The following is a 24,685-nucleotide window of genomic DNA, read 5'->3' as shown; positions in this document are numbered from 1 at the left end:
CAACAGTATATAGTTGTACAGTACAGTAGGCCATTGCTGTATCTTGCAACTCTGTGTCACTGCAAGTATCCATTCCATATCTGTGCTGCATTTTTGTGAGCAGTATATATAGTAGTACAGTGCAGAATTTTGGTGACCAACAGTATATAGTTGTACAGTACAGTAGGCCATTGCTGAATCTTGCAGCTCCGTGTCACTGCAAGTATCCATTCCATATCTGTGCTGCATTTTTGTGAGCAGTATATATAGTAGTACAGTGCAGCATTTTGGTGACCAACAGTATATAGTTGTACAGTACAGTAGGCCATTGCTGTATCTTGCAGCTCTGTGTCACTGCAAGTATCCATTCCGTATCTGGGCTGCATTTTTGTGAGCAGTATATATAGTAGTACAGTGCAGCATTTTGGTGACCAACAGTATATAGTTGTACAGTACAGTAGGCCATTGCTGTATCTTGCAGCTCCGTGCCACTGCAAGTATCCATTCCATATCTGTGCTGCATTTTTGTGAGCAGTATATATAGTAGTACAGTGCAGCATTTTGGTGACCAACAGTATATAGTTGTACAGTATAGTAGGCCATTGCTGTATCTTGCAGCTCCGTGTCACTGCAAGTATCCATTCCATATCTGTGCTGCATTTTTGTGAGCAGTATATATAGTAGTACAGTGCTGCATTTTGGTGACCAACAGTATATAGTTGTACAGTACAGTAGGCCATTGCTGTTTCTTGAAGCTCCGTGTCACTGCAAGTATCCATTCCATATCTGTGCTGCATTTTTGTGAGCAGTATATATAGTAGTACAGTGCTGCATTTTGGTGACCAACAGTATATAGTTGTACAGTACAGTAGGCCATTGCTGTATCTTGCTGCTCAGTGTCACTGCAAGTATCCATTCCATATCTGTGCTGCATTTTTGTGAGCAGTATATATAGTAGTACAGTGCAGCATTGTGGTGACCACCAGTATATAGTAGTACAGTACAGTGGGCCATTGCGTTATCTTGCTGCACCGTGTCACTTCTAGTATCCTGATCAGTGCTTAATATCTGTGCTCAGTGTCAGTGCTGCATTGTGGTGACCAGTATACTACAGTACAATAGTACAGTGCTGTTCTCGCTGCTCAGTGTCAGTTCTCCGTAGTATCATCAGTGATCAGTATGATCAGTGATCAGTATAATCAGTGCTCAGTAAAATCAGTGCTCAGTAAAATCAGTGATCAATATATTCAGTGCTCAGTAAAATCGGTGATCAGTAAAATCAGTGCTCAGTAAAATCAGTGCTCAGTAAAATCAGTGCTCAGTAAAATCAGTGATCAATATAATCAGTGCTCAGTAAAATCAGTGATCAGTATAATCAGTTCTCAGTATAATCAGTGCGCTGTTAGACGTGCGCCTGTTTTCCGCCATTAGTGCATTGGGATTTAGACAATTGATGAAGTTATTGTGTCCCCGGTACAAAATCCCATCTAGATTCCACTTTACTAGGCAGGCGATAGCGAGATTTTTCCAATTAATATCAGTGATTTATAATTATTAATTACAGTGATCTTGCCAAATAATTCCAGTGATTTTGTCATTTTCTTCCAGTGATTTGGACCAATAATACCATTGATTAGAAGAATAATTCCTGTGATTTTCTTCCAGTGATTTGGATCAATAATACCATTGATTAGAACAAATAATTCCTGTGATTTTGTCATTTTCTTCCAGTGATTTGGACCAATAATACCATTGATTAGAACAAATAATTCCTGTGATATTGAGGTGTTTGTGTCGCTTAGCTTAGCCATCCAGCGACCACAGTGCACCTCTTTTTCTCTTTTCTTTGCATCATGTGCTATTTGGGGACTATTTTCTTAAGTGCCATCCTGTCTGACACTGCAGTGCCACTCCTAGATGGACCAGGTGTTTGTGCCGCCCACTTGGGTCGCTTAGCTTAGTCATCCAGCGACCTCGGTGCAAATTTTAGGACTAAAAATAATATTGTGAGGTGTGAGGTGTTCAGAATAGACTGGAAATGAGTGGAAATTATGGTGTTTGTGGTTAATAATACTATAGGATCAAAATTATCCCCAAATTCTATGACTTAAGCTGTTTTTGAGGGGTTTTTGAAAAAAAACACCCGAATCTAAAACACACCCGAATCCGACAAAAAATTTTCAGGGAGGTTTTGCCAAAACGCGTCCGAATCCAAAACACGGCCGCGGAACCGAATCCAAAACCAAAACACAAAACCCGAAAAATTTCTGGTGCACATCTCTAGTATAAAGGAAATAATGGGTTTCAAATAACAAAGAAAAACAGTACCAATATTGATCTGTATTTATATTAAAATCTAAATGTCTATTTTATTTTATTTTTGTATAATACTAAGATCTCCTGCAAAACATCAATTTTATTTTCAGATAACGGTGACTTCATTATGAAGAAATATTAAAGAAATATTATATTTATTTAATCAATACCTGTAGTATATTGATTTCAGATGGCAATTTTTTAAAATGGGATAGGCTTCTACGTTTGTGCGTTCCTACTGTAGTCAAACTCAAAACTTTCTTTTTGTTATTTTTATATGTGTTTTTATTGAAGCATCACATATATAAAAATACTAAGCAAAATATAAATACATGTCATAAGTCCAACAAGAGGGCCAGAAAAAGACAGCAAATTTGTTAACAACAGATACAGAGTACGATATCAGCAGAAATACAATATTCATAGCATAACTTATCCAAGTACAGAAAAATAAATGTTGATAGCAAAACACACTATCAGTAGCCGATGAACATGGTATAGATGAGAATGAACTATTGGATAACTTGCAAAGCAAAACTCTCATCTCTTCTCCTCCTCTGCCACCCCAGGAAGCCCCCTCAAAAGAACAAGCCAGGACTCCACAGGCAGCCCATTATAGAAGATCTCCTACTGCCATTCACAAACAAATACCAAGAGGTATGCTGCAGACATCCCTGAATCTGGTTCTTAATTTCCATGGACAACGTGTCTATGTAACTTTCCACTTTTCAAAATGGCTTAAACATAGAAACATAGAATTTGACGGCAGATAAGAACCACTTGGCCCATCTAGTCTGCCCCTTTTTTTTATCCTTTAGGTAATCTCAACCCTTTTTGAACCTTAATTCTTTGCAAGGATATTCATATGCCTATCCCAAGCATGTTTAAATTGCTCTACAGTCTTAGCCTCTACCACCTCTGATGGGAGGCTATTCCACTTATCCACTACCCTTTCTGTGAAGTAATTTTTCCTTAAATTTCCCCTGAACCTGCCTCCCTCCAGTTTCAGTGTATGTCCTCGAGTTCTAATACTTCTCTTCCTTTGAAGAATGTTTCCCTCCTGAACTTTGTTAAAACCTTTGGTATATTTAAAAGTTTCTATCATGTCTCCCCTTTCCCTTCTCTCCTCCATACTATACATGTAAAGATCTTATAGCCTTTCCGGGTAAGTTTTGTGATGTAGGCCATGCACCATTTTAGTTGCCCTTCTTTGTACACTCTCTAATGTATTTATATCCTTCTGGAGATTTGGTCTCCAGAACTGGACACAGTATTCCAGATGAGGCCGCACCAATTACCTATACAGTGGCATTATTACTTCTCTTTTCCTGCTACTGATTCTTCTTCCTATGCAACCAAGCATCTGACTTGCCTTTCTCATTGCTTTGTTGCATTGCTTTCCTGCCTTTAAGTCACTTGAAATAGTGACTCCCAAATCCCTTTCCTCCTCAGTAGTTTCCATTATAGTACCCTTGATACTATATTTAGCCTTTGGGTTTTTGAGACCCAAGTGCATGATTTTGCATTTTTTAGCATTAAACTGTAGTTGCCATGTGCTTGACCATTTTTCAAGTCTAGCTAGGTCATCAATCATTTGTTTTACCCCTCCTGGTGTGTCTACCCTGTTGCATATCTTTGTATCATCTGCAAAAAGGCATACTTTCCCTTCAATACCATTTGCAATGTCACCAACAAAGATATTAAAGAGAACTGGTCCGAGTACAGATCCCTGGGGTACTCCACTGGTAACATTTCCCTCCATAGATTGCACTCCATTTACTACAACTGTCTGTTTCCTATCATGCAACCAGTTTCTTATCCATTTAACTATTTTATAATCCATCCCCGCACTTTCAAGTTTATTTATCAGTCTGCGATGTGGGACAGTGTCAAATGCCTTACTAAAGTCTAGATATGCTACATCTACAGCTCCCCCTTGATCTAATATTTTCATCACAGAGTCAAAAAATTCAATATGATTTGTTTGGCATGATCTCCCACCAGTAAATCCATGCTGTTTTGGATCCTGTAAATTGTTTGATTTAAGATATTCCACAACTCTTTCTGTTAGTAATTTTTCCATTACTTTCCCTACTACTGATGTAAGGCTTACTGGTCTGTAGTTACTTGCTTCTTCCTTGCTTCCACTTTTGTACAGTGGAACTACATTTGCTCTTTTCCAGTCCTCTGGAATGGCACCTGTATTTAGTGACTGGTTAAATAATTTGGTTAATGGTGCCACTAGCACATCTTTTAGCTCTTCTAGTATCCTTGGGTGTATTCCATCTGGCCTCATTGATTTATCCACTTTTAGTTTTGAAAATTCAGTTAGGACCTTCTCCTCTGTAAATGTACTTTCATCTACCTTATTTTTATGAATATCCTTGCAACTTAACTCTGGCCCCTTCCCTTCTCCTTCTGTAGTAAATACTGAGCAAAAATAATGATTTAGGTGATCTGCTATTGCCTTTTATCCCTCCACCAAATTCTCACTCTCTGTCTTAAGTCTTATTATTCCTCCATTTGATTTTCTCCTTTCATTTATATACTTAAAAAATGTTTTGTCCCCTTTATCTACTGAGTGGGCCATTTTCTCCTCGGCTTCTGCCTTTGCACATCTGATCACTTTCTTAGCATCCTTCCGTCTGTCAAGATACACCTCTTTGTCATTATTATTTTGAGTCTGTTTGTATTTCCTAAAAGCCATCTTTTTTGCTTTCACACTAGTTGATACTTCTTTTGTGAACCACACTAGCTTCCTTTTCCTGCTGCTTTTCCTAACCCTTTTGATACAAAGGTCTGTTGCCCTTAGTATTGCACTTTTCAGTTTTTCCCACCTCTCCTGCACCCCTTCCAAGTTCCTCCAGTCCGTCAATGAATCACTTAAACATCTCCCCATTTTTGCAAAGTCAGCATTTCTAAAATCCAACACCTTTGTTTTTGTGTGACAGGAGTTGGATCCTGTCTTTATACTAAACCATACTGCTTGATGATCACTGGATCCCAGGTGCTCACCCACATATATGTCTGATATCCTGTCACCATTTGTAAGAATTAAATCTAATATTGAGTCTTTGCGAGTGGGCTCCCTCACCAATTGCTTGAGAAATGCTCCCTGTAAGGAATTTAGAAATTTGCTACTTGTAGCTGAACTTGCAAAGGACCCCTCCCAATTTACATCAGGTAAATTAAAGTCTCCCATGATTATGACTTCTCCCTTTAAAGCCATTTTAGAGATGTCCAACAATAGGTTCCTGTCCAAATCCTGCCCCTGGCCTGGTGGTCTATAGATCACCCCAATGCGAATAATGTCCTTCTCCCCGGTTTCTGTGGTGACCCAAAGGGCCTCAGTTTTGTCCTCAACATTTTGTATTAAAGTAGCATTTATGCTTTTTTTTCACATACATTGCTACCCCTCCTCCTATTCTTCCCATTCTATCCTTCCTAAATAAATTGTATCCTGGTATAGCTATGTCCCAGTCATGATTCTCATTGCACCATGACTCAGTAATTGCGACAATATCCAGGTTATCCCTTGTCATTATCGCAATTAGTTCTGGAATTTTGTCTCCTAAGCTCCTAGCATTTGCACACATAGCTTTAAGAATTTTGTCTGTGCATCTGTTATTAGTAGCCATGTCCAGACAGTACAAAATAAATGTCAAGTTTAAAGTTGAAATTACCTGTTTGGTGATGTTGTTCAGTGTTTGGTTTTGTTTTTTTTCACTAATCATGAATCACACTCTGTCCTTTACACCACGACTAAACCTCACTAAATGTAAAGATATAGTACACCTGTCCACAATTGCCAAATGGTCAAAGGAGGTAAACACCAGACAGCATGCAGTAATAAACTGTTTCACTGAACAACTTCCCCACACATGCAATGCCAATTACAAGCAAAACATTACATCAAAAACATACATGAGTTTGCATAAGAGAGAACTGTAGTGAGCAGATTGGGGCTGTCTTTTCTTGGTTTTAAAGACAGATAATATGCATAATATGAATTACATACTTTTGAGGCATTAAGGCAGTCCATATGTCATAATTTTGGTGTGTTGTTGTTTCCCCTCTGTTTTCCTTCTTTATCTAGGTTAGATAGTGATAGCCAGGGAGAGTATGGGTCGTTCCATGTTTGAAGGATGGCCTTTCGAGTCGCTGCCCCAACAGCCAACAGTCATCTGCAATCTTTTACAGCCAACCGTAATACCAGGGTGTCTTTGAAGAATACCAAATATGGCCCATTCAGGTGTGAAAGGCAGACAATTGACTAGGCATGACTTCACATAACTCCTGACCTGCAGCCAAAAGTTCCTGACCAGATGACATTGCCAAAAACAATGATACAGATCAGCCATGCGATTACCACAGCTATAACAGTAATGCATGGCAGAGTGTCCAATAAATAAAGCTACTATGGGTATGATAGATGTTTAGCAATATTTCAGTTTACTTTGTGGAGGAACAAATATGGGCCTGAAGCAAATTATCCAGCTGCAGATCAAGAAAACAAGAAAGCCAGCAGAACCATGATTTTGAGTGATCTAGCAAATCCCAAATAAGTACATTAAAGTGCTAGATGTCATAGGGTAGGTGCCTAGTATTGTGAAGGACCCCCTATAGCCATGCCTAGTATTGTGAAGGACCCCCTCTAGCCCAGCGAAGTGCAGCAACCCACAAGTGATCAGATGACCTCTGGAGAGATGTTCCCATGCTGCATGGATAGCTTCCTACAGCACCCTGATATTTGTAGGTGCAAATGAACCTCAAAAATGCTCGATTGGGTTCATATCAGGTGAATATGGTGGCCACACCATGTGTTGGATTTCTCCAGACTGCTCCTCGAACCAATTCTGGTCAATTTGGGACTAGGGTGGCCAATCCTGGGATCGGCGAGATCCCAGGATTTAGGTTAAAAATTCTCAGGGATTCAATCCCAGAGACTTGGGGATCAGGCGGCCCATTGTTTTTTAATGCTGGTCAGCATTGAGCGTCCTCAGGAGGCTCAGACGCTGCCCGGCTCCCTCCGCTCGACTCCCCCTGCGCATTGTGACGTGAAGTCAGAGGTCACGCTGCGCAGCCAGCCACCCGTCACCCACCGCACGGACCTCACACCGAAGGAAGTGACCCACATGCCCTCCCAGGTATCATGGTGAGTTATGTGGGTGGGGAGGGGGGGTTTACACAGTAAACAAACCAGTCCCGGGAATCCTGGGATTGACCATTTTTTAATCCCGATACCAGGGATTGGCCACTCTACTTGGAACCAATGACAAGATGCATTATCCTGCTGTAATATTCCTTTGTTATGGGGGTACATAAAGCCTATGAAGTGCTGCAAATGGTCACCAAGCACTGGAAAGTAGCGGTAACCGGTCAATGATGTGTTCAGATGGACCAGCAGATTCCAACCCACACCACGTTAACACACCCAACACCATTATGGAACCACCACCAGCCTGCACAGTGCCTTGTTGACACTAGGATCCATGGCCTCATGAGGTCTGCACCACACCCCAACCCTACCATCAGCCTGAAACAACTGGAACCCTGACCATGCAACATGTTACCAGTCCCCCAGGGTCCAATTAGCGACATCACAAGCCCAGGAAAAGCTTTGTGTTTCGTATTGTAGTGTTAACAGCGGTACTCTGGTGGGTCTTCTGCTCCCATCTGCCATGGTAGCTAAAGAATGCAGCACTGACCTGCTAGATATTCATCTGGTACCTGATGCATCGAATGTGGATGTGATTTGAGCCAGTGTCACTTGTCTGTTACCACGGACAGTTTTGGTCAGACACCGCTGTTCATGGTCATGAAGCACCAGTGGTCAGCCATTGCGCTGTCCACAGTGGGTGGTAATACGTTCCATGAGGTATGCCCAGTTCACATGTGACAATGCAGATTGAGAAATGTCGAATGTCTACACAACTTTGGAAATGGAATTTCCTATTTGTTGGGCACCGACTATCATGCTTCGTTTGAACTCTGATAATTCATGTCGCCTTGCCATAAGCAGCCTAGCAGGTGTTCAAATGTGATGTCAAATCAGGGCCGTTTCAAGCCAATTTGGCTCTCAGTGCGAGATTTAAAAATGCGCCCCCCCCCCCTATTCACATAAAGAAAAATGCGCCCCCCCATATACATCTAAAAAGTAAAAGTATGTGCGCGCCGAAGGCCTCATTAAAATGGGCGTGGCTTCATTAAAAATGGGCGTGGTCTCATCTGATCTCATCATCACGGCCACCACAGGGGGAAAAAAAAATCCCCATTTTTCACAGTACGGCAGGCACGTGTCCCCATTTTACACATTGCAGCAGGCACGTGTCCCCATTTTACACATTGCGGCAGGCACGTGCCCCCATTTTACACATTGCGGCAAGCACGTGCCCCCATTTTACACATTGCTGCAGGCAAGAGTCCCCATTTTACACAGTATGGCAGGCAAGAGTCCCCATTTTACACATTGCAGCAGGCAAGTCCCCATTTTACACAGTACGGCAGGCAAGAGTCCCCATTTTACACAGTACGGCAGGCGAGAGTCCCCACTTTACACAGTACGGCAGGCGAGAGTCCCCACTTTACACAGTACAGCAGGCAAGTGTCCCCATTTTACACAGTACGGCAGGCACGTGTCTCCATTTTACACAGTACAGCAGGCAAGTGTCCCCATTTTACACAGTACGGCAGGCGAGAGTCCCCACTTTACACAGTACAGCAGGCAAGTGTCCCCATTTTACACAGTACGGCAGGCACGTGTCTCCATTTTACACAGTACAGCAGGCAAGTGTACCCATTCTATACAGTGTGGCAGGCAAGTGTCAAGTGGGGGGGGAAGGTAGAGGGAGGGGGGGAGAGATATACAACTTACATATCAAGAGGCTCTTCCCGCTCCTTCCTCGCGCCGGCCGCCGGCACCTCCTCTTTTCAGCTTCGCTCCCCCTCCTCTTCCCGGGTACTCCTGCTGGGGGGGGGGTGGAATTTCGCTGAATGACGCAGTTGCGTCGTGACGTCACGACGCAACCGCGTCATTCCGCGAAACTCCACCCCCCGAGCAGGAGTATTCGGGGAGAGGTAGGAGGGTGTACTCAGGGACTCGCAAAGTGCCGCGGCGGGCGCCCTGTCCGGTTGCACGGCTCGCCCGCCACAAGAAACGGCACTGGTAATGCATTCCAAACATATTCTTCTTCTACACTGGAATAATAAATAAACAAAAAATTCCAAGCAGCAGCAATGGCTGCATATATCAAACAACCCCACACCCCCACCCCTTAAATAAAATAAGGTGACACTACAGGCTCCCTTGCACAACACCCTTTAATTTAAAAAAAAAAAAAGGGAAGGAGGGGGGGGGGGTGATGACATTGAAATGGCACCATTTAAAAATAAGATGAATTAGAGGATGTAGGCTATAGATGGGAGCCTGCAATTTCGCCCCCCCCCCCCACAAAAGAAAGGGGGGGGGGGGGTAATTGCAGGCTCCCACCCATAGCCTACATTTACCTATATCCAGAAAATTGCCACAGCAAGCCAGCAGTCTGATTGTGACTGAGAGACTGCTAGCTGCAGAAAAGTCTGTGCAGTCCGGTCGGTGGGTCACTGACTGTGTGAGTGCTGCGGCCTGTCCGTCACTCACAGCCCCTAACACCGCCGCGCCCGTGACGCAGCCTTCGAAAACCTGCCTGCCTCCAGCTACAGTGAGTGACAGAATCCTCCGCAGGGCCACCGTTTCTCGTCCTCCGCTCCGTCAGCCGCCCGAGCCGCTCTGCTCTTAACTTAAGTGACACACTTGTCACTTATAAAATGGCGCCCACCCGCTCCTCTGTGGAGTCTAACATTTTATAGTCAAACGTTGGCGTGTGATGTCATGGCGTCAATACGTCATGACGTCACGGCGCAAACGCGTCAGAATGCATAACTCCGCCAGTGAGCGGAGTAAAACGGAGGGGCGGGTGGAGACAGGAGTGTGAAGGCAGCCGCTTGCTAGCAGGATCCGCGGCGGGCGCCCCGTGCAAATGCACGGCTCGCACGCCTGTAAAAACGGTCCTGTGTCAAATTACAACTGATGCAGGTCTGGCCTTTTCCAAGGTGTCACAGTATGGTGACGCCACCTACCAGTAGCTTTTCATATTGCTATCCCATGACTTTTGGCACTTCAGTACATATTTGTGGAGACACCTTGGTCAGGGAGTGTGCCTCAGTGAGCGGTCAGCAGAATTCTGCAAATCAGCACCTGAGAAGACTTTCCTGGTATCGCTAATGTAATGTTGAGAGACTTAGATTTGGGCAGGGTGTGTCAAACTTAAATCTAAATTGCAAAAATAAAGCTGTCTAACATTTTATGGGCTACATGTAAAAGCAGCCAGTATTTAACCTGCAAAGAAAAATCTAAATGTATTTGCTCACCTTGCATTGCAACATGGTTTGTTCCAGACACAAAGTTACTTGCTTTTTTCCCCTTTACTTTCAACTGTGAATCAGGGGGGTCATTTCTGAGTTGATCGCTCGTTGCCGATTTTCGCAACGGAGCGATTAAGGCTAAAATGTCGTCCTCTATGGCAGATTTATAGATGATTTATTTATTATTTGGGATGGTGATGCACTTTCGATAGACACTTTTTTTCAGAAGATAAATCAGAATGAATATGGTTTGAAGTTCACATGCAATCAAAGTAAAACAAGGTTGAGTTTTTTGGATATTTCACTATCGGTAAAGGCGGGGAAAATTCTAACGGAGACCTACATTAAACCGGTAGATCAGAGTAGATATTTAAATTATAGAAGCTCTCATGCTAAAGTATGGAAAATTAATATCCCAAAAGGGCAGCTAATTAGGATTAAACGTAATTGCTCCAATCAGGAGTCATTCGAGAGACAAGCTGATCTTCTGTGTGGGTCCTTTTTGGAGCAGGGTTACCCAAAAGAAATTCTACAGAAGGCCCTTAGGGAAGTAGAAATGTTGGGGAGAGAGGATTTGCTTGCTATGGATCTACAGCATACATCAAAAAAGGGAAAGAAGGAAGATAGATCATCTCTGTTTATAACAAAATATAATAATTATTCATCTGATATAAAAAAGATAATTAAAAAGAACTCAGAACTTTTGAAGCTGGATGCAGTATTAAGTAAGACCGTGGATCTTAATGGAAAGGTGGTGTTTAGGAAATCAGACAATCTAAAACAAAGGTTAACAAGGAGTCATTTCAACCCAAAGAAGAACGAGGGGGGACAGACAGGAAGGAATTGGATACCTATAAGACCGATAGGTTTTCATAAATGTGGTACTGATAAATGCACTACTTGTTCACACACAAATAGGAAAATAACTGAATTTAGTTCAAATAAAAATGGAGAAAAATTTCAGATAAAAAGCTTTATAAACTGCAGATCAAAATTTGTTATATATGTTGTGCAGTGTGGTTGTGGGAAACAATACGTGGGACGCACGACACGTATGCTCCATACGAGATTTATGGAGCACTGGAGGAATATAAACAAGAATGTTAGAACACATCCTCTCTCCAACCACATTGCACAATGTAGTGTATGTGTATCTAGCAATGTCAAAATAATAGGTATTGAACAAGTGAAGAGTACTGCACGAGGGGGGGATAGGTTCAATACTCTTTGTCGAAGGGAGGCTTACTGGATTTTCAGATTGGGGACCATGTGTCCTGATGGTCTGAACGACACGGTTGAATTGAATCATATCAGCTAAACCGTGGGTAATTGGAGTATGGTGGTCTGTGGGAACTCTTGTAAAGTTGGTAGGTTAAGGGATTAGTATTGTGACGGAAGATGTGCTGTCCAATTAATTAATTGATTTTACTGGTTGATATTTATTCTCATAGCAAAAATCTGGATGTGACCATTCAATGGGTTAAAAGTAAAATAAGGGATAGGTTAGATAGAAAAAATTAAAATAATAATAATTATAAAAAATATACACTTCTCTATATAGGATTCTGGATTCAATAGGTTAATATAGTCAATAGATTAAAATTAACCACTGCCCTTTTTAGATAGTCTAGATATGTGGATATATGCAGTTTTGGATTTGATCTGCATATTTATCTATATATCTAGACAGGTAATATGATGTATGAATTTGGAATTTATGTTATAAAAATAGGATGCAATATGAGCCATATAGAACATGGCGTGTGTATGTCTCATAGTAAAGGATTGTGTTTTTTTAAATGTAATTTTAGCTAAATGTTGCTCTGCTCCTAGATAAAGGGTTGCTGTATATTATAATGTACATATGTTACTAATTTTAGCTAAATGTTGTTCTGCTCCTAGATAAAGGGTTGCTGTATATTATAATGTACATATATTATCAATGAGCTTTGAGCCCGCTGAACCTGCTGGGGCTCTATACAATTATTACGTGTCAAAATAACCTGAGAAATTAGCTGTGTGATACTGAAGGAGTATGAATAGCTGTCATTGATGGGCCGAGATCTGATTAAGTTACACACAGCTGGGCAATATCAAGCTCAGAAACACTAATATGAGTAATATGAGAACGAGGTGTGGAACGCATGTAGGACGCGTCGGTGCACCGGAGAAATCGCGAGGATAAAAAGGAGCAGGGCGGCAGATGCAAAGTATCAGACTGAGGAAGCTGCCGATGCCAGGAGGTAGTGAATCGCGTCTCTGTATTTGCACCTGCCAGTGACAACTTACTCTACCACTCACGCCGAGTATCAGGAGGACTTTGGACGTATCTCCGGATAAGGCTCGTTTGGAACGGTAAATTAGTACCAGAGCCGGGAGGACTACAAAGACGGAAACCTGAGGCGGAGTGGTAATTAAAACTTAACATGGCCATGTCTTATAAAAACTGTGACTATATTCATTAATTCTACTGCTTCACGATAAAATTGCTGTTAACCTGATCAGCGTCATTTAAAGTGGACAAAAAAGCTGCTAAATACTATACGTATTATGTGTGATTGAAAGCAAGCCCTATTATATATATCATACATTATCTAATGTTATAACATCTATCTCAAGATTACCATCACCAAAGAAAGGAAACAGCAGTAAACTAAATGAAACTAAGTAACCAGACAATGGACTCAGCTGTTGCAGCTTTGTAGCAATTAAGTGAAATACTTGGACTCATTGAAACTATTGTATCTCTTTCTGTATTAAGAGGGCTAGCTAAACCAATTTGTGGAGCAGAGCATTTTCTTATATATTATTAATTGATGTCAATGTGGTTTTAGTTTTTTTTTTTTATATGAAAATTTGTTGTCAAGGCAAGGGAAATATATTTTTTATTAATCTATATCCTTGGTACTATAATAGTACTAGTGGAGAATTATCATTGAGATAATAGTTAATTAATAAATTTATTATAATAATAAATCTGCAAGCGCTATCTGTATTTCTTTTGTTTTAGTTTTCTTGTTCATTTTAAGGGGGTTGGGAAGTCCCTCTATGTATGGTGAGCTGCATGCGGATTTGGGACATATACATGTTGGTAATTGAATAAAACTAATTATACTGGCGCCAGGGGGACTACTTGAGTGTAGGTGTTCTTCTTTTTTTGAAGGCTAAAATGCGCATGCGCATGGTACGCAGTGCGCATGCGCTAAGTATTTTAACACAAAACTTAGTAGATTTACTCACGTCCGAACAAAGAATTTTCATCGTTGAAGTGATCGGAGTGTGATTGACAGGAAGTGGCTTTTTCTGGGCGGAAACTGGACGTTTTCTGGGAGTGTGCGGAAAAACGCAGGCATGCCAGGAAAAAACGCGGGAGTGTCTGGAGAAACGGGGGAGTGTCTGGCCGAACGCAGGGCGTGTTTGTGACATCAAACCAGGAACGAAACGGCCTGAGCTGATCGCAATCTGTGAGTAGGTCTGGAGCTACTCAGAAACTGCTAAGAATTTTCTATTCGCAATTCTGCTAATCTTTCGTTCGCTATTCTGCTAAGATAAGATACACTCCCAGAGTGCGGCGGCCTAGCGTGTGCAATGCTGCTAAAATCTGCTAGCGTGCGATCAACTCGGAATGACCCCCCTGGCCCAGTATTCCCTCAGGATAGCCCAACGTAAAACTAAATACGTGCTAACATAGGGGGTCATTCCGAGTTGTTCGCTCGCAAGCTGCTTTTAGCAGCTTTGCACACGCTAAGCCGCCGCCTACTGGGAGTGAATCTTAGCTTATCAAAATTGCGAACGAAAGATTCGCAATATTGCGAAAATACTTCTCTGTGCAGTTTCTGAGTAGCTCCAGACTTACTCTGCCAGTGCGATCAGTTCAGTGCTTGTCGTTCCTGGTTTGACGTCACAAACACACCCAGCGTTCGCCCAGACACTCCTCCGTTTCTCCAGCCACTCCCGCGTTTTTCCCAGAAACGGTAGCGTTTTTTCACACACTCCCATAAAACGGCCTGTTTCCGCCCAGAAACACCCACTTCCTGTCAATCACACTCCGATCACCAGAACGAAGAAAAAACCTTGTAATGCCGTGAGTAAAATACCAAACTGCATAGCAAATTTACTTGGCGCAGTCGCACTACGGACATTGCGCATGCGCATTAGCGACTAATCGCTCCGTTGCGAGAAAAAAATACCGAGCGAACAACTCGGAATGACCCCACAGCAAAAAGAAAAAAGCTGCATTTAAAAATGAAATTGTACTTGTGCACAAAATGCCAGATAGTCTGGAGTCCCTGAACACTGTAAAGCCCCGTGCACTCGGGGGAGATGTATGTGCTGAGCGATCTAGCACAGACCACTCAGCACACATCTCTCCCTCCGCTCAGCACAGCGTGATGTGTGCTGAGCAGGCGGGGGTAGGGGGGGCGTTCACTTCACAGATCCAGAGCAGTGACGTGAGCGATCTACTAGAGTCAGCAATAGTAACGCGCGGGGCAGCGCATCGCTATCGCTGTGGGACATACACACGGAGAGATATGTGCTTAATTTCTGAGCAGTCAGATTGCTTAGAATTTAAGCACGGATCGCTCCGTGTGTACCCCCCTTAACATTTCCACGCCGAACCCTGGGGGTTAGTATTAGAAATGCAAATTATTGTTCTGCAGCGGGGACTAGATTAATGCAAGCAGAGAAGAAGTCCAATCACTGGTCACCCCCCAAATGAAAGAAAACAAACAACTTCTATTTTGAAATAGTTTAAAACAAGAATATTTTGACTGTGGACACACCCTGTGAGATAATCATTCACTCTGCATTATGTATCACTATATCAAATTCTACATGTGATTCTGCCTGAGGAAGCAAATTGTCAGTTGTAGCTGGAAATGGTGGGGTCCAGGGCCGTTTCTTGGGGCAGGCGAGCAGTGCAACCGCACTGGGCGCCCGCCGCGGCACTAACTGCGGCTTCCTGCTTCCCCCTCCTATTTCTGCCCGAGTAACCCGCTCGGGGGGCGGAGTTTCACGGAATGATGCGGTTGCGTCGTTACGTCACGACGCAACCCATCACTCCGCGAAACTCCCCATCCCCCCCGAGCGGAGTACAGAGGGGGATCCAAGTTAGGAAGAGGAAAAGGCCGGTGCGAGGAGCGACTGGTGAGGCGGGCCGAAGAGCGGTAATCGCCTCTGTAAGTATTCTCTCTCTCTCTCTCTCTCTCTCAATGTGTAAAATGGGGACACCTGCCGTAATGTGTGAAATGGGGACTCTTGCCTGCCGTAGTGTGGGGATATAATGTATCAAGGGCATTGCAGTGTGTGGTATAATCTGGTGCAGGGGGCATTACTGTGTGGGGCTTAATATGGTAGAATTTTTTTTTCCTGTGGTGGTCGTGATCTGTTGGAGCAGGGTCAAAAACTGGATTGTGAGGTAGTCTTTTCAGACGAGGCCATGCCCATTTAAATGAGGCCACACCCATTTTGATGAGGCCACGCCCCTTGCCGGTGCGTGCGCAAGGTTTTTTTTTTATCTAGGTGCGTGAGTGGGGGGGGGGGGGGGGGCACATTTTTTTATGTCATGGGGGGGCGCATTTTTAAATCTCGCACTGGGAGCCAAATTGGCTAGAAACAGCCCTGGTGGGGTCCTGTATAGAGTGGAGGTCATGACTATGTATTTGGGAGTGGTGTGTTACATCCCCTTTAGGCTTATCTCCCAACTGTGCCAATTCCGGGGATTAAGGGGGGTCATTCCGACCTGATCGCTAGCAGGCTACTTTTAGCACTGCTGCGATCAGGTAGTCGCCGCCTACAGGGGAGGGGGTTAGAGCTGTGCAGGGCTGCGATCCGCTGTGCAGTCTCTGCACAGCTCAAGACTTACTCACCCGCTGCTATGATCTTTCCTGGAGCTGACGTCAGGATCCCTCCCTGCATTCGGCCGGACACGCCTGCGTTTTCTTCGGCACTCCTAGAAAACGGTCAGTTGCCACCCCTGGCCGGCCTCTTCTTGTCAATCTTCTTGCGTTTGCCGCTGCGAACGCTTTCTTCATTATTCTCGTCGCTGCCCGGTGGCGGCCGTCGCCAGGTAGCGAAACACCTGCGCATTGCCGCTGGCGTGCATGCGTAGTTCTGACCCGTTCGCACGGCTGCAAAACACTGCAGCATGCGAACAGGTTGGAATGACCCCCAAAGTCCGGGATCTCAAAGTTGCAGAGTTGACACAAAAATGGGTGGAGCTGTCATACAAAGAGGGTGTTTCAGGGCGGTAGGGGCTTATCCACTTAACTGACAAATTATTTTCTGAAAAAACGCTCAGAATTTTTTTTTTTAATGAGTGAATTAGTTGTAGAATGTGTATTCAAAATGATTTCAGTAAAAGAGAAAAAAAAATTATATTTGAAAAAAAAAAAAATCGTTTGTTCTGAAACATCGGAACATCGTGACCATTGCGGCTTTAATTATGAAAACCAGGACAGGCACCAGGTACACGGTGAAGGGGGGCATTTATTTACACTTCCCCAGCGGCTGCTATTGTCTGTAGCCGCTGGGGGATCCTGCCGCGCTGACCGATCAACAGTGATCCTCAGCACGCCAAACACTGGGGGAGAGTGCAGGGAGGCAGAGGGACCTTCTGGTCCCTCTGACAGCAGCAGCAGATGGAAGATTCTCTGCCCTGCCACTGCTAACACTCTCTATCTGACTGGTCGCATCCTGTGTGACCAGGTCAGATAAGACACTTGCTGGTATGGTCACATCTGATGCGACCATGTCAGGCAAGTGGTTCATTTATCCCATTTCTGCATGTATGAATATTGGGAGGTATGCTTTATGAAATGCCGCTTTACAATTGGGAACCAAACACTAATAAAATAAGACTGGGTAATAACGGATAGAAAGGTAAGAGGGCCCTGCTCGCAAGTTTATAATCTTTAGAGAAATAGTGTGTGATACATGAGGATTAGTGCTATATAATGCCTATTGGCCCAGCCAAATTGCTGAGGTTCTTGGTGGGCTGTATGATCCGGTCACACAGGTTTTGTGTATATACTGCTATGATTAAAATGATTCGTTATATGTTACAAAGCGCCGATGACCTAGGAGATCTGCCCCCAAGGGATCGCCGCTGATTATCAGCAAGAAAAGAAATTGTGGTGTTTTGGAATCTGCGCCCACACATCTGCTGAAGGGGCACACTGCCCAAAATATCATGTTTTCTATTTCTTCTGAGCCTGACCACAACGTTAACCCCTGCGAGCTTCATTTGTCTGCAACTTACTAAGCTGAGCATGTGTAATAATAATTATAAATACATACATGAATGTATGTCTGCTGGGAATAAGACAATAGTGAAAAATGCAGACTGGGTTTTAAGAAGAAAGAAATAATTTTAGGATGCCTGTGACTCTCACTCTACATACATAGGCAGCTGCAGAGGACAACTCCCAGGCAGGGCCGTAACTAAGTGTGTGCCAGCGGTGCCTGGCACACAGCGCAGTCACCCCAAGAGCACAACTGCCCGCATCCCCGTTGTGCCGCCACCACGGCGCTATCAAGGGGCCCAAAGTCTGCGGCATTGTAATAAGTCAGACTGACTCATTACAAGCCGCCTGTGCTGTATGTATATTTGTTCCATCCTTTTTGTGTCACTGCTCCGCTCTGTATATCCGTCACCACCTCTATGTACCTATCTTTCTGTCTCCCTGTGTGTGCCTCTCTGTGCCCTCCTTTGTGTGTATGTCCCTTATCCCATCTCTTCTTTCTCCAGTGGCGGAACTGCCAGAGTCAATGGAAGCAGTTGCCGCCGGGCACCAGTGCTGGAGGGGACACTTTACCTTCACTGTCCCGGCTAACTATTAATAGCCGAAGCCCCCATAGGGGTTGTAGTGAGTGCGCAGTCTGCCACTAGTACCCATAACCGCTGGCTACCAGATGATTGAGATACTGAGACTGAGTGGGAGTCACTGGGGGGGGGGGGGGGGGGGCTGGACAAGCAGAGAGAGGGAGTGATGCAGTTGCATTGCAGCCATACAGTAGTGTGCATGCCGTCATGTGGTACAGTCCTGGCAGATGGAATGCCAGAGGTCAGAATACCAACGCCAGCATCCCAATATTTGAAATCCCGACAGAGGGGACGTAAGTATGTTTCCCCCCTATCCCTCCCTTCCTGCAACTGAACCCTAACCTCCCCTCTTAGTGCCTAACCCTAACCTGCCCGCTAAACTTGCAGTCGTGATGCCAGCTGTTGGGATTCTGGCATTGGTCTGTTGAGCCTGTCTGATGCCTTGAATCCTGACAGCTGGTGTCTTAACCGCATCTCCCGTCAGGACCCGAGTCTATAAAGAATCAGCTATGCGGCGTCAGCAAGAAGGGGGTGGCCATTACGCTGGGGCCGTGAGTCGGGATGAGGTAGGTTCTGTGGTACTCCGGTGTTCCAGGCAGTTGGAAGTTAACGGAGTGACAGAGGAATAGTAAGTAAAATGGGGGGTGGGGTGCCAACATCTATCTTGCCTCCGGGCAACTGGGAAAAAGTTACGCCACTGTCTTTCTCCCATGGGTGCAGCAATTTTTTGGTGTTTTCATGAGTCCAGAGAGAGTGGCCACACCCACTATGATGTAGTGATGTAGCCACACCCTCATATCAGTGCCTCTTTTTACCCTTTGTTCCTCCTCACTTTCAATCCTGTCTGCAGCACTAGTTGTTTCATGCCAGGGCTGCACTGGGAGCCCCATCACAAACTTCCCTGTACTGTGGTGGTGCTTTCCTATTCACCGGTAGCGTTAATCTGTCTGCAAATGCCCATCTGTGGCAAACATCTCACATACGCATAGTTATGTGACCCATCAAGGATACATTCAGGCCACTCCAGTTTTTGCTGGTCCCCATTGCCCGGTATAGCTAAATACCAAGTGATAGATCCTTTTGTAGTCAATCACTGCTTCCTAAACAGAGCCTTCAATGGGACTAATAGGAAGGAACTGTCCATTTAACACAGTGGTCACTGTCATACATTCCCTACTTTCTCACTGTACAACTGGTGGCTGTCTAACTCTCTTTGGCAGTCACTACTGCGGGTGGTGCTGCCAGATGGTGCGCCTACAGTGCATATGCGCTGTGGGCAAGGCACCATTGGCACACACCTAGTTACGGCCCTGGTCACTAGAAACAATAGAGTTGACCCACTGAGACAGACTGCTGTGTAGAGATTCAGCGTAAGCACACGGACTTCCAAGGCAAGTTGGTGACATCTGTGGGGGTGTCACAGTTTGTATCACCCAATAGGAGAAGTCGGATTGGGGGTGGTCCTTGCCCACTGCTAAATCACATGGCTGCACCGTCTTTTGCACCATCTAGAAAAAATACAGATATGTTTTGTGCGATAAGAATATATGCATGAAACATAGAAGTGTAGAGGGTACATTTATATTTTTAACTAAAACCAAACACCAGGTTGGCGCTCAATAACAATGATGCTTATATCTATAAAAAGCAATTTATTGGGATATAAAAACAATAACAAACACACTAAAAAATAGACCACAATAATTCCTAAAACATGAAACTGAGGTGTTATAAACCTCTGATACCTACATAGATACATACATAAATAGTATAGATGATATAAGAAAGGGTCGCTAGGAATTTATAGAGAGAGACACTCTCTATTAGATTGGATTAGTCTCTCAAAATAGTTCCATATCTCACAGTTCAAATAGGAATTAATCCTCCAACTGGTATATTTAGCGTCTCTGACCATATATATGTGTCCAAAATTAAGTGATTGTTTCCATGGAGTAAATAAAGACTATATAACCGTATGGTTGCTGCTACTCACTGAAACGCTGTGGTTCCTTACTGCACGAAGTAAGTTGTTGAAAGCCGCTTATTATCACCCTGTGCACGGGTGAAACATCCGTCAGCAGCATGTTCAGATGGAAGCCGTTCCCTTCAATGCGGCACAGTGTAAGTGCATCAAGCCGCCGTGCAGATCCCCCAGCTCAAGTGAGCGATGCCCAGCAGGGCGGAATATTTGTAAATTCCAGGTGTAGAGGAAGGTTTGGATGTTATAGTCTGATCACAAATGAACAAGTTACCGGCAACTTGTAGCAGACAGCCAATGTGGGTGTATATATTTCTCCTTTGGGCACTTAGTGGTCAGTGCGGCCCTTTCTTCTGTACCCTCAACGCGTTTCTCGGCACCCCAGGCGCAGGGACGTGCAGTCAGGGGAGGCAGAGCCTCACCTGTCATACTACACAGTTTTTATTATAAAAATAATCTGGAAAATACAAAGTAATTATTTCTAACATATAAATATAATGATATATAATCTCTGTATTCTTCAAATAATTTTCATAGTGTAAACTCACAAGTGTTGCACTGCTTCAGGAAGACACCGAGATTCATGAGGCAGCATCCAGTGCAGCCTCCCCTGTGATAATAGGAACTGCCTGGTGCAGGGGGGCGGGGCTCCGCAGCAGCCAATAATCCCGCAGAGAAAACAGACCACTAGAGGCAGCTACTACATCTGCCTCATTGATGATCAGGTGACCTGTCCAGGACGTAACCAGGAAGTTCAGACAGCTCACTTGCACTTCAGAGACAGAGCACTGCTGCTGTGGTGATGCTGCTAAGCCTCCTGTGCCCTGGCTAGGTAAGGTCCTGTAACACATTTTGTGTGCCTCAGCCCTGTATACTCACAGTTCCCCAAAGTGAGTGAGTATGCTGTGCACTGTTAGCTCACAGCTGATCAATCATTCTCTCCTGCGTGACATGAGCCTGCCTGCTGCCCTACACTGGTGCAGAGGTCAAGGCTCATCGGCACTGACAGCCCACCCCTGTGCACAGCATGCAGCAGTCTCTGTGTGAAGCTGCAAGCTGAGAGCCCTGCACAGGGGAACTGCAGGACTTTGGCTCTGCAGGGCAGTCAGGGCCGGTTCGAGCCCTCTCTGCGCCCCCGGGCAGGAAATGGGAGCGTGGCTTAATACAGGGGGCGTGGTCAGTTACGCCCCCTGTACAATAGTAGCGCCGCTTAAATGCTGAGCGGTGCGCAATGACGTCATCGTGCACCGCACAGCAAAAGGTCCTCTCCACGAAGGGAAACTAGACGCTACGCGTCTAGTTCCCTTCACAGGAGACACAGCCGCACAGCCGGGGGACACAGCGGGCAGCGGAGGGCACAGCAGTGGCGGATCTTGCCATGGTGCGGCGCTCTCCGGAAGGCGGCGCCCCGGGCAAAAGTCCTGCTTGCCCGTGGCAAGATACGCTACTGAGGGCAGTGCACCATTCATGCTGCTCTAGGTCTATTAATGTTGCACACTGCTAATCTGCAATCATGTGTAACGCTCCCATAGACATATCATACTCACCCATCTTGTTGTTTTGATAAAAATCTGCACATCTGGAGCTGCCCTGACTGTAATCTGGTATATACAGTACTACATGTAGCATACTCTGCACATTTATACTGTATGTGATGATTAGTGGCAGTGACCAATCTGAATTGCCTAGGTGGGACATTTAGCTACAGTATGTGTATTTAATATAGAATGCAGTTAATGTGTGTATAGAACACTTTAAGGTGTTGTTTTGTAGTGTTGCCCTCTGAAACTGGAATAACATTAACTGCAATTTTTGGTATTATTTTTAGTTTTGTGTGTGGTTTTATCACACAATTGCCAACATGTTTTTTTTTTTTTTTTTAATCTACATAGCAGTACTGGAATAAAAAGTACTGTAACTTTACTTTGTATGCTCCCTCTGGTAAAAGGGATGCAGTGTGGATACTGATGGACGGGATCCCAGCGCTGGAAATACTGACGCCGGAATCCCGTCCGCAGCTGGAACACCGGCGTTGACATCCAGACAGGACTCGGGATCCCGGTATCTAAATACCGATGCCCGTAATCATGATCCTTCTTACAGCGGGACGCGATCACGTGGGAGGGGGGGAAGGGGGGTTAGGTTTAGCCGTCAGAAGGGGGTTTAGGGTTAGGGTTCAGGGATGGGAGGGTTAGGGTTAGGCACTTAGCAGGAGAGGTTAGGGTTAGGTACCTAGTGGGGAGGGTTAGGGTTAGGCACCCACAAGGGAGGGTTAGGGTAGGATAAAGGTGAGGGTTAGGGGGGTTAATGAGGGGCTGTCGGGATTCTGATGGACGGGATGCCGCTGTCGATATACTGACAGCCGGCATCCCGTCCAACGGCAATTCATACTGATCCCTGGTAAAATGTTGTACTATTAATCTGTGACAAATCCATGCAATATCTCTATCTTTTTATTTATAAAGTAATACATTTCATAGAACTATATATCTATTTTATGATATGTCTTAGTTGAGTAGAATGTGACAACCGTCAAAGAGGACTAGCAGTATACTGTGATGTCAGCAGTTTTGTTTGGAACTTCTGTACAATAGAAAGCTAACAAAATGTAACCTGTGTAAAGTGTGCACAGTGTGCAACAGAGCGCAGTCCTCCCTGACATACAGTTCTCCTCTATTGGGTTCATATACACGTGTGTAAATCTGGCTCTGATACAAGCCAGTGCCTCCCCAGCCATTTACCTCACCGCACGTCACTGCCCAGGCGGCTTCTTCAGGAGGCAGAGTGTTCCTCTCTGAGCGCTTTTTTAATCTTTTATACCTTGTCCCTGGGAGAGATTTGGCTGCATGTGGAAATCACTGCATGTGGAAGCTCCCGGCCAGCATTAGCGTGCTAGCCGGGAGCTACTCCTCGCTCCCTGGCCCGCAGCGGCTGCGTATGACGTCACGCAGCCACTGCGGCCCGCCGTCCGTTCGGTCCGGCCACGCCTGCGTTGGCCGGACCGCGCCTACGAAACGGCGGCCAAACGCCGCCGTTTTGCCCCCTCCCACCCATCGATCGCCTCTGCCTGTCAATCAGGCAGAGGCGATCGTTGTCCTGCTACGGCCATCGGCCGTCCCGCATGCGCAGGCGCACAAAGGCGCCGGCGCATGCGCAGCAGGGACCTGTTCGCTCTGCTGCGTCAAAACGCAGCAAGCGAACGGGTCGGAACGACCCCCATGGTTTTGCCCATTAGAGAACAATTTTGCTGCTGCGATCAGGTCTGAACAAGGCCCTATATAAGTAAATGTTAATAAACCATTTAGGCTACATGTTGCATTTAAATGAAAAATGCGGGGCTGCTAATGTGTCAGTCAGTAGGTTTATGTAGTGACTTTTTCTGTACTTTCACAGCACTCCTTTTCAGGTGGTCCCACATAACGTGGTGCATTGATTGTCCAGGCAGCTCCGGTGATCGGGAAGTGGGCGGCAATATTAAATGCGCCAGGCAGACGAGCAGCGGCTCATGGGGATATAAAGAAGCATTGCAGTCCCACATTTTGGTGATTTATAAATGAGACTGATTGCCTAATTGGAAGCTCAAGGTTAGGACACATGTTTGGGGAAAGCCCTATAAACTTGATTTTGTATTTTGGTAAGATTAAATATGTTAAGTATAATGTCATTTTAGATATAAATCTAATCTATGTATAATCTAAATATAAATCTAATCTTGTTTATTCTGCGCAGAGAACGTAATTTCTCTGCATTTTATTCCATTATACATCCATTGTGGATGTCATGTGTATTTGTTCTCCTAGCGCTTTGCATTTAATATTGGCATTTAAATTCCCGCATCCAGAATTACTGATCATATATATACCCCTTAGTGCGCACCAGAACTGTTATTGGGGGTCATTCCGAGTTGTTAGCTCGTTATTTTTTTTCCGCAACGGAGCGATTAGTCGCGAATGCGCATGCGCAATGTCCGCACTGCGACTGCGCCAAGTAAATTTGCTATGCAGTTAGGTATTTTACTCACGGCATTACGAGGTTTTTTCTTCGTTCTGGTGATCGTAATGTGATTGACAGGAAGTGGGTGTTTCTGGGCGGAAACAGGCCGTTTTATGGGTGTGTGGGAAAAAACGCTGCCGTTTCTGGGAAAAACGCGGGAGTGGCTGGAGAAACGGAGGAGTGTCTGGGCG

The 24,685-nt window shown here is 44.7% G+C and overlaps 1 long non-coding RNA gene across 1 annotated transcript; it reads right to left on the bottom strand.

The window, feature by feature from the left end:
* Positions 1 to 20,155: 20,155 nt before the first annotated feature.
* On the bottom strand, positions 20,156 to 21,144 carry LOC134970228 (uncharacterized). The gene is made up of 2 exons (XR_010189731.1): positions 21,050 to 21,144; positions 20,156 to 20,958 (listed from the first exon to the last, which is right to left on the bottom strand). It is a non-coding gene; the product is annotated as an uncharacterized LOC134970228 (long non-coding RNA).
* Between the last annotated feature and the right edge of the window lie 3,541 nt (positions 21,145 to 24,685).

The sequence above is a fragment of the Pseudophryne corroboree genome, chromosome 11 (genome assembly GCF_028390025.1).
Source record: "Pseudophryne corroboree isolate aPseCor3 chromosome 11, aPseCor3.hap2, whole genome shotgun sequence".
Taxonomy (NCBI): domain Eukaryota; kingdom Metazoa; phylum Chordata; class Amphibia; order Anura; family Myobatrachidae; genus Pseudophryne; species Pseudophryne corroboree.
The sequence above is the reverse complement of the archived record's forward strand: the minus strand, read 5'-3'. Positions and strand labels throughout refer to the sequence as shown.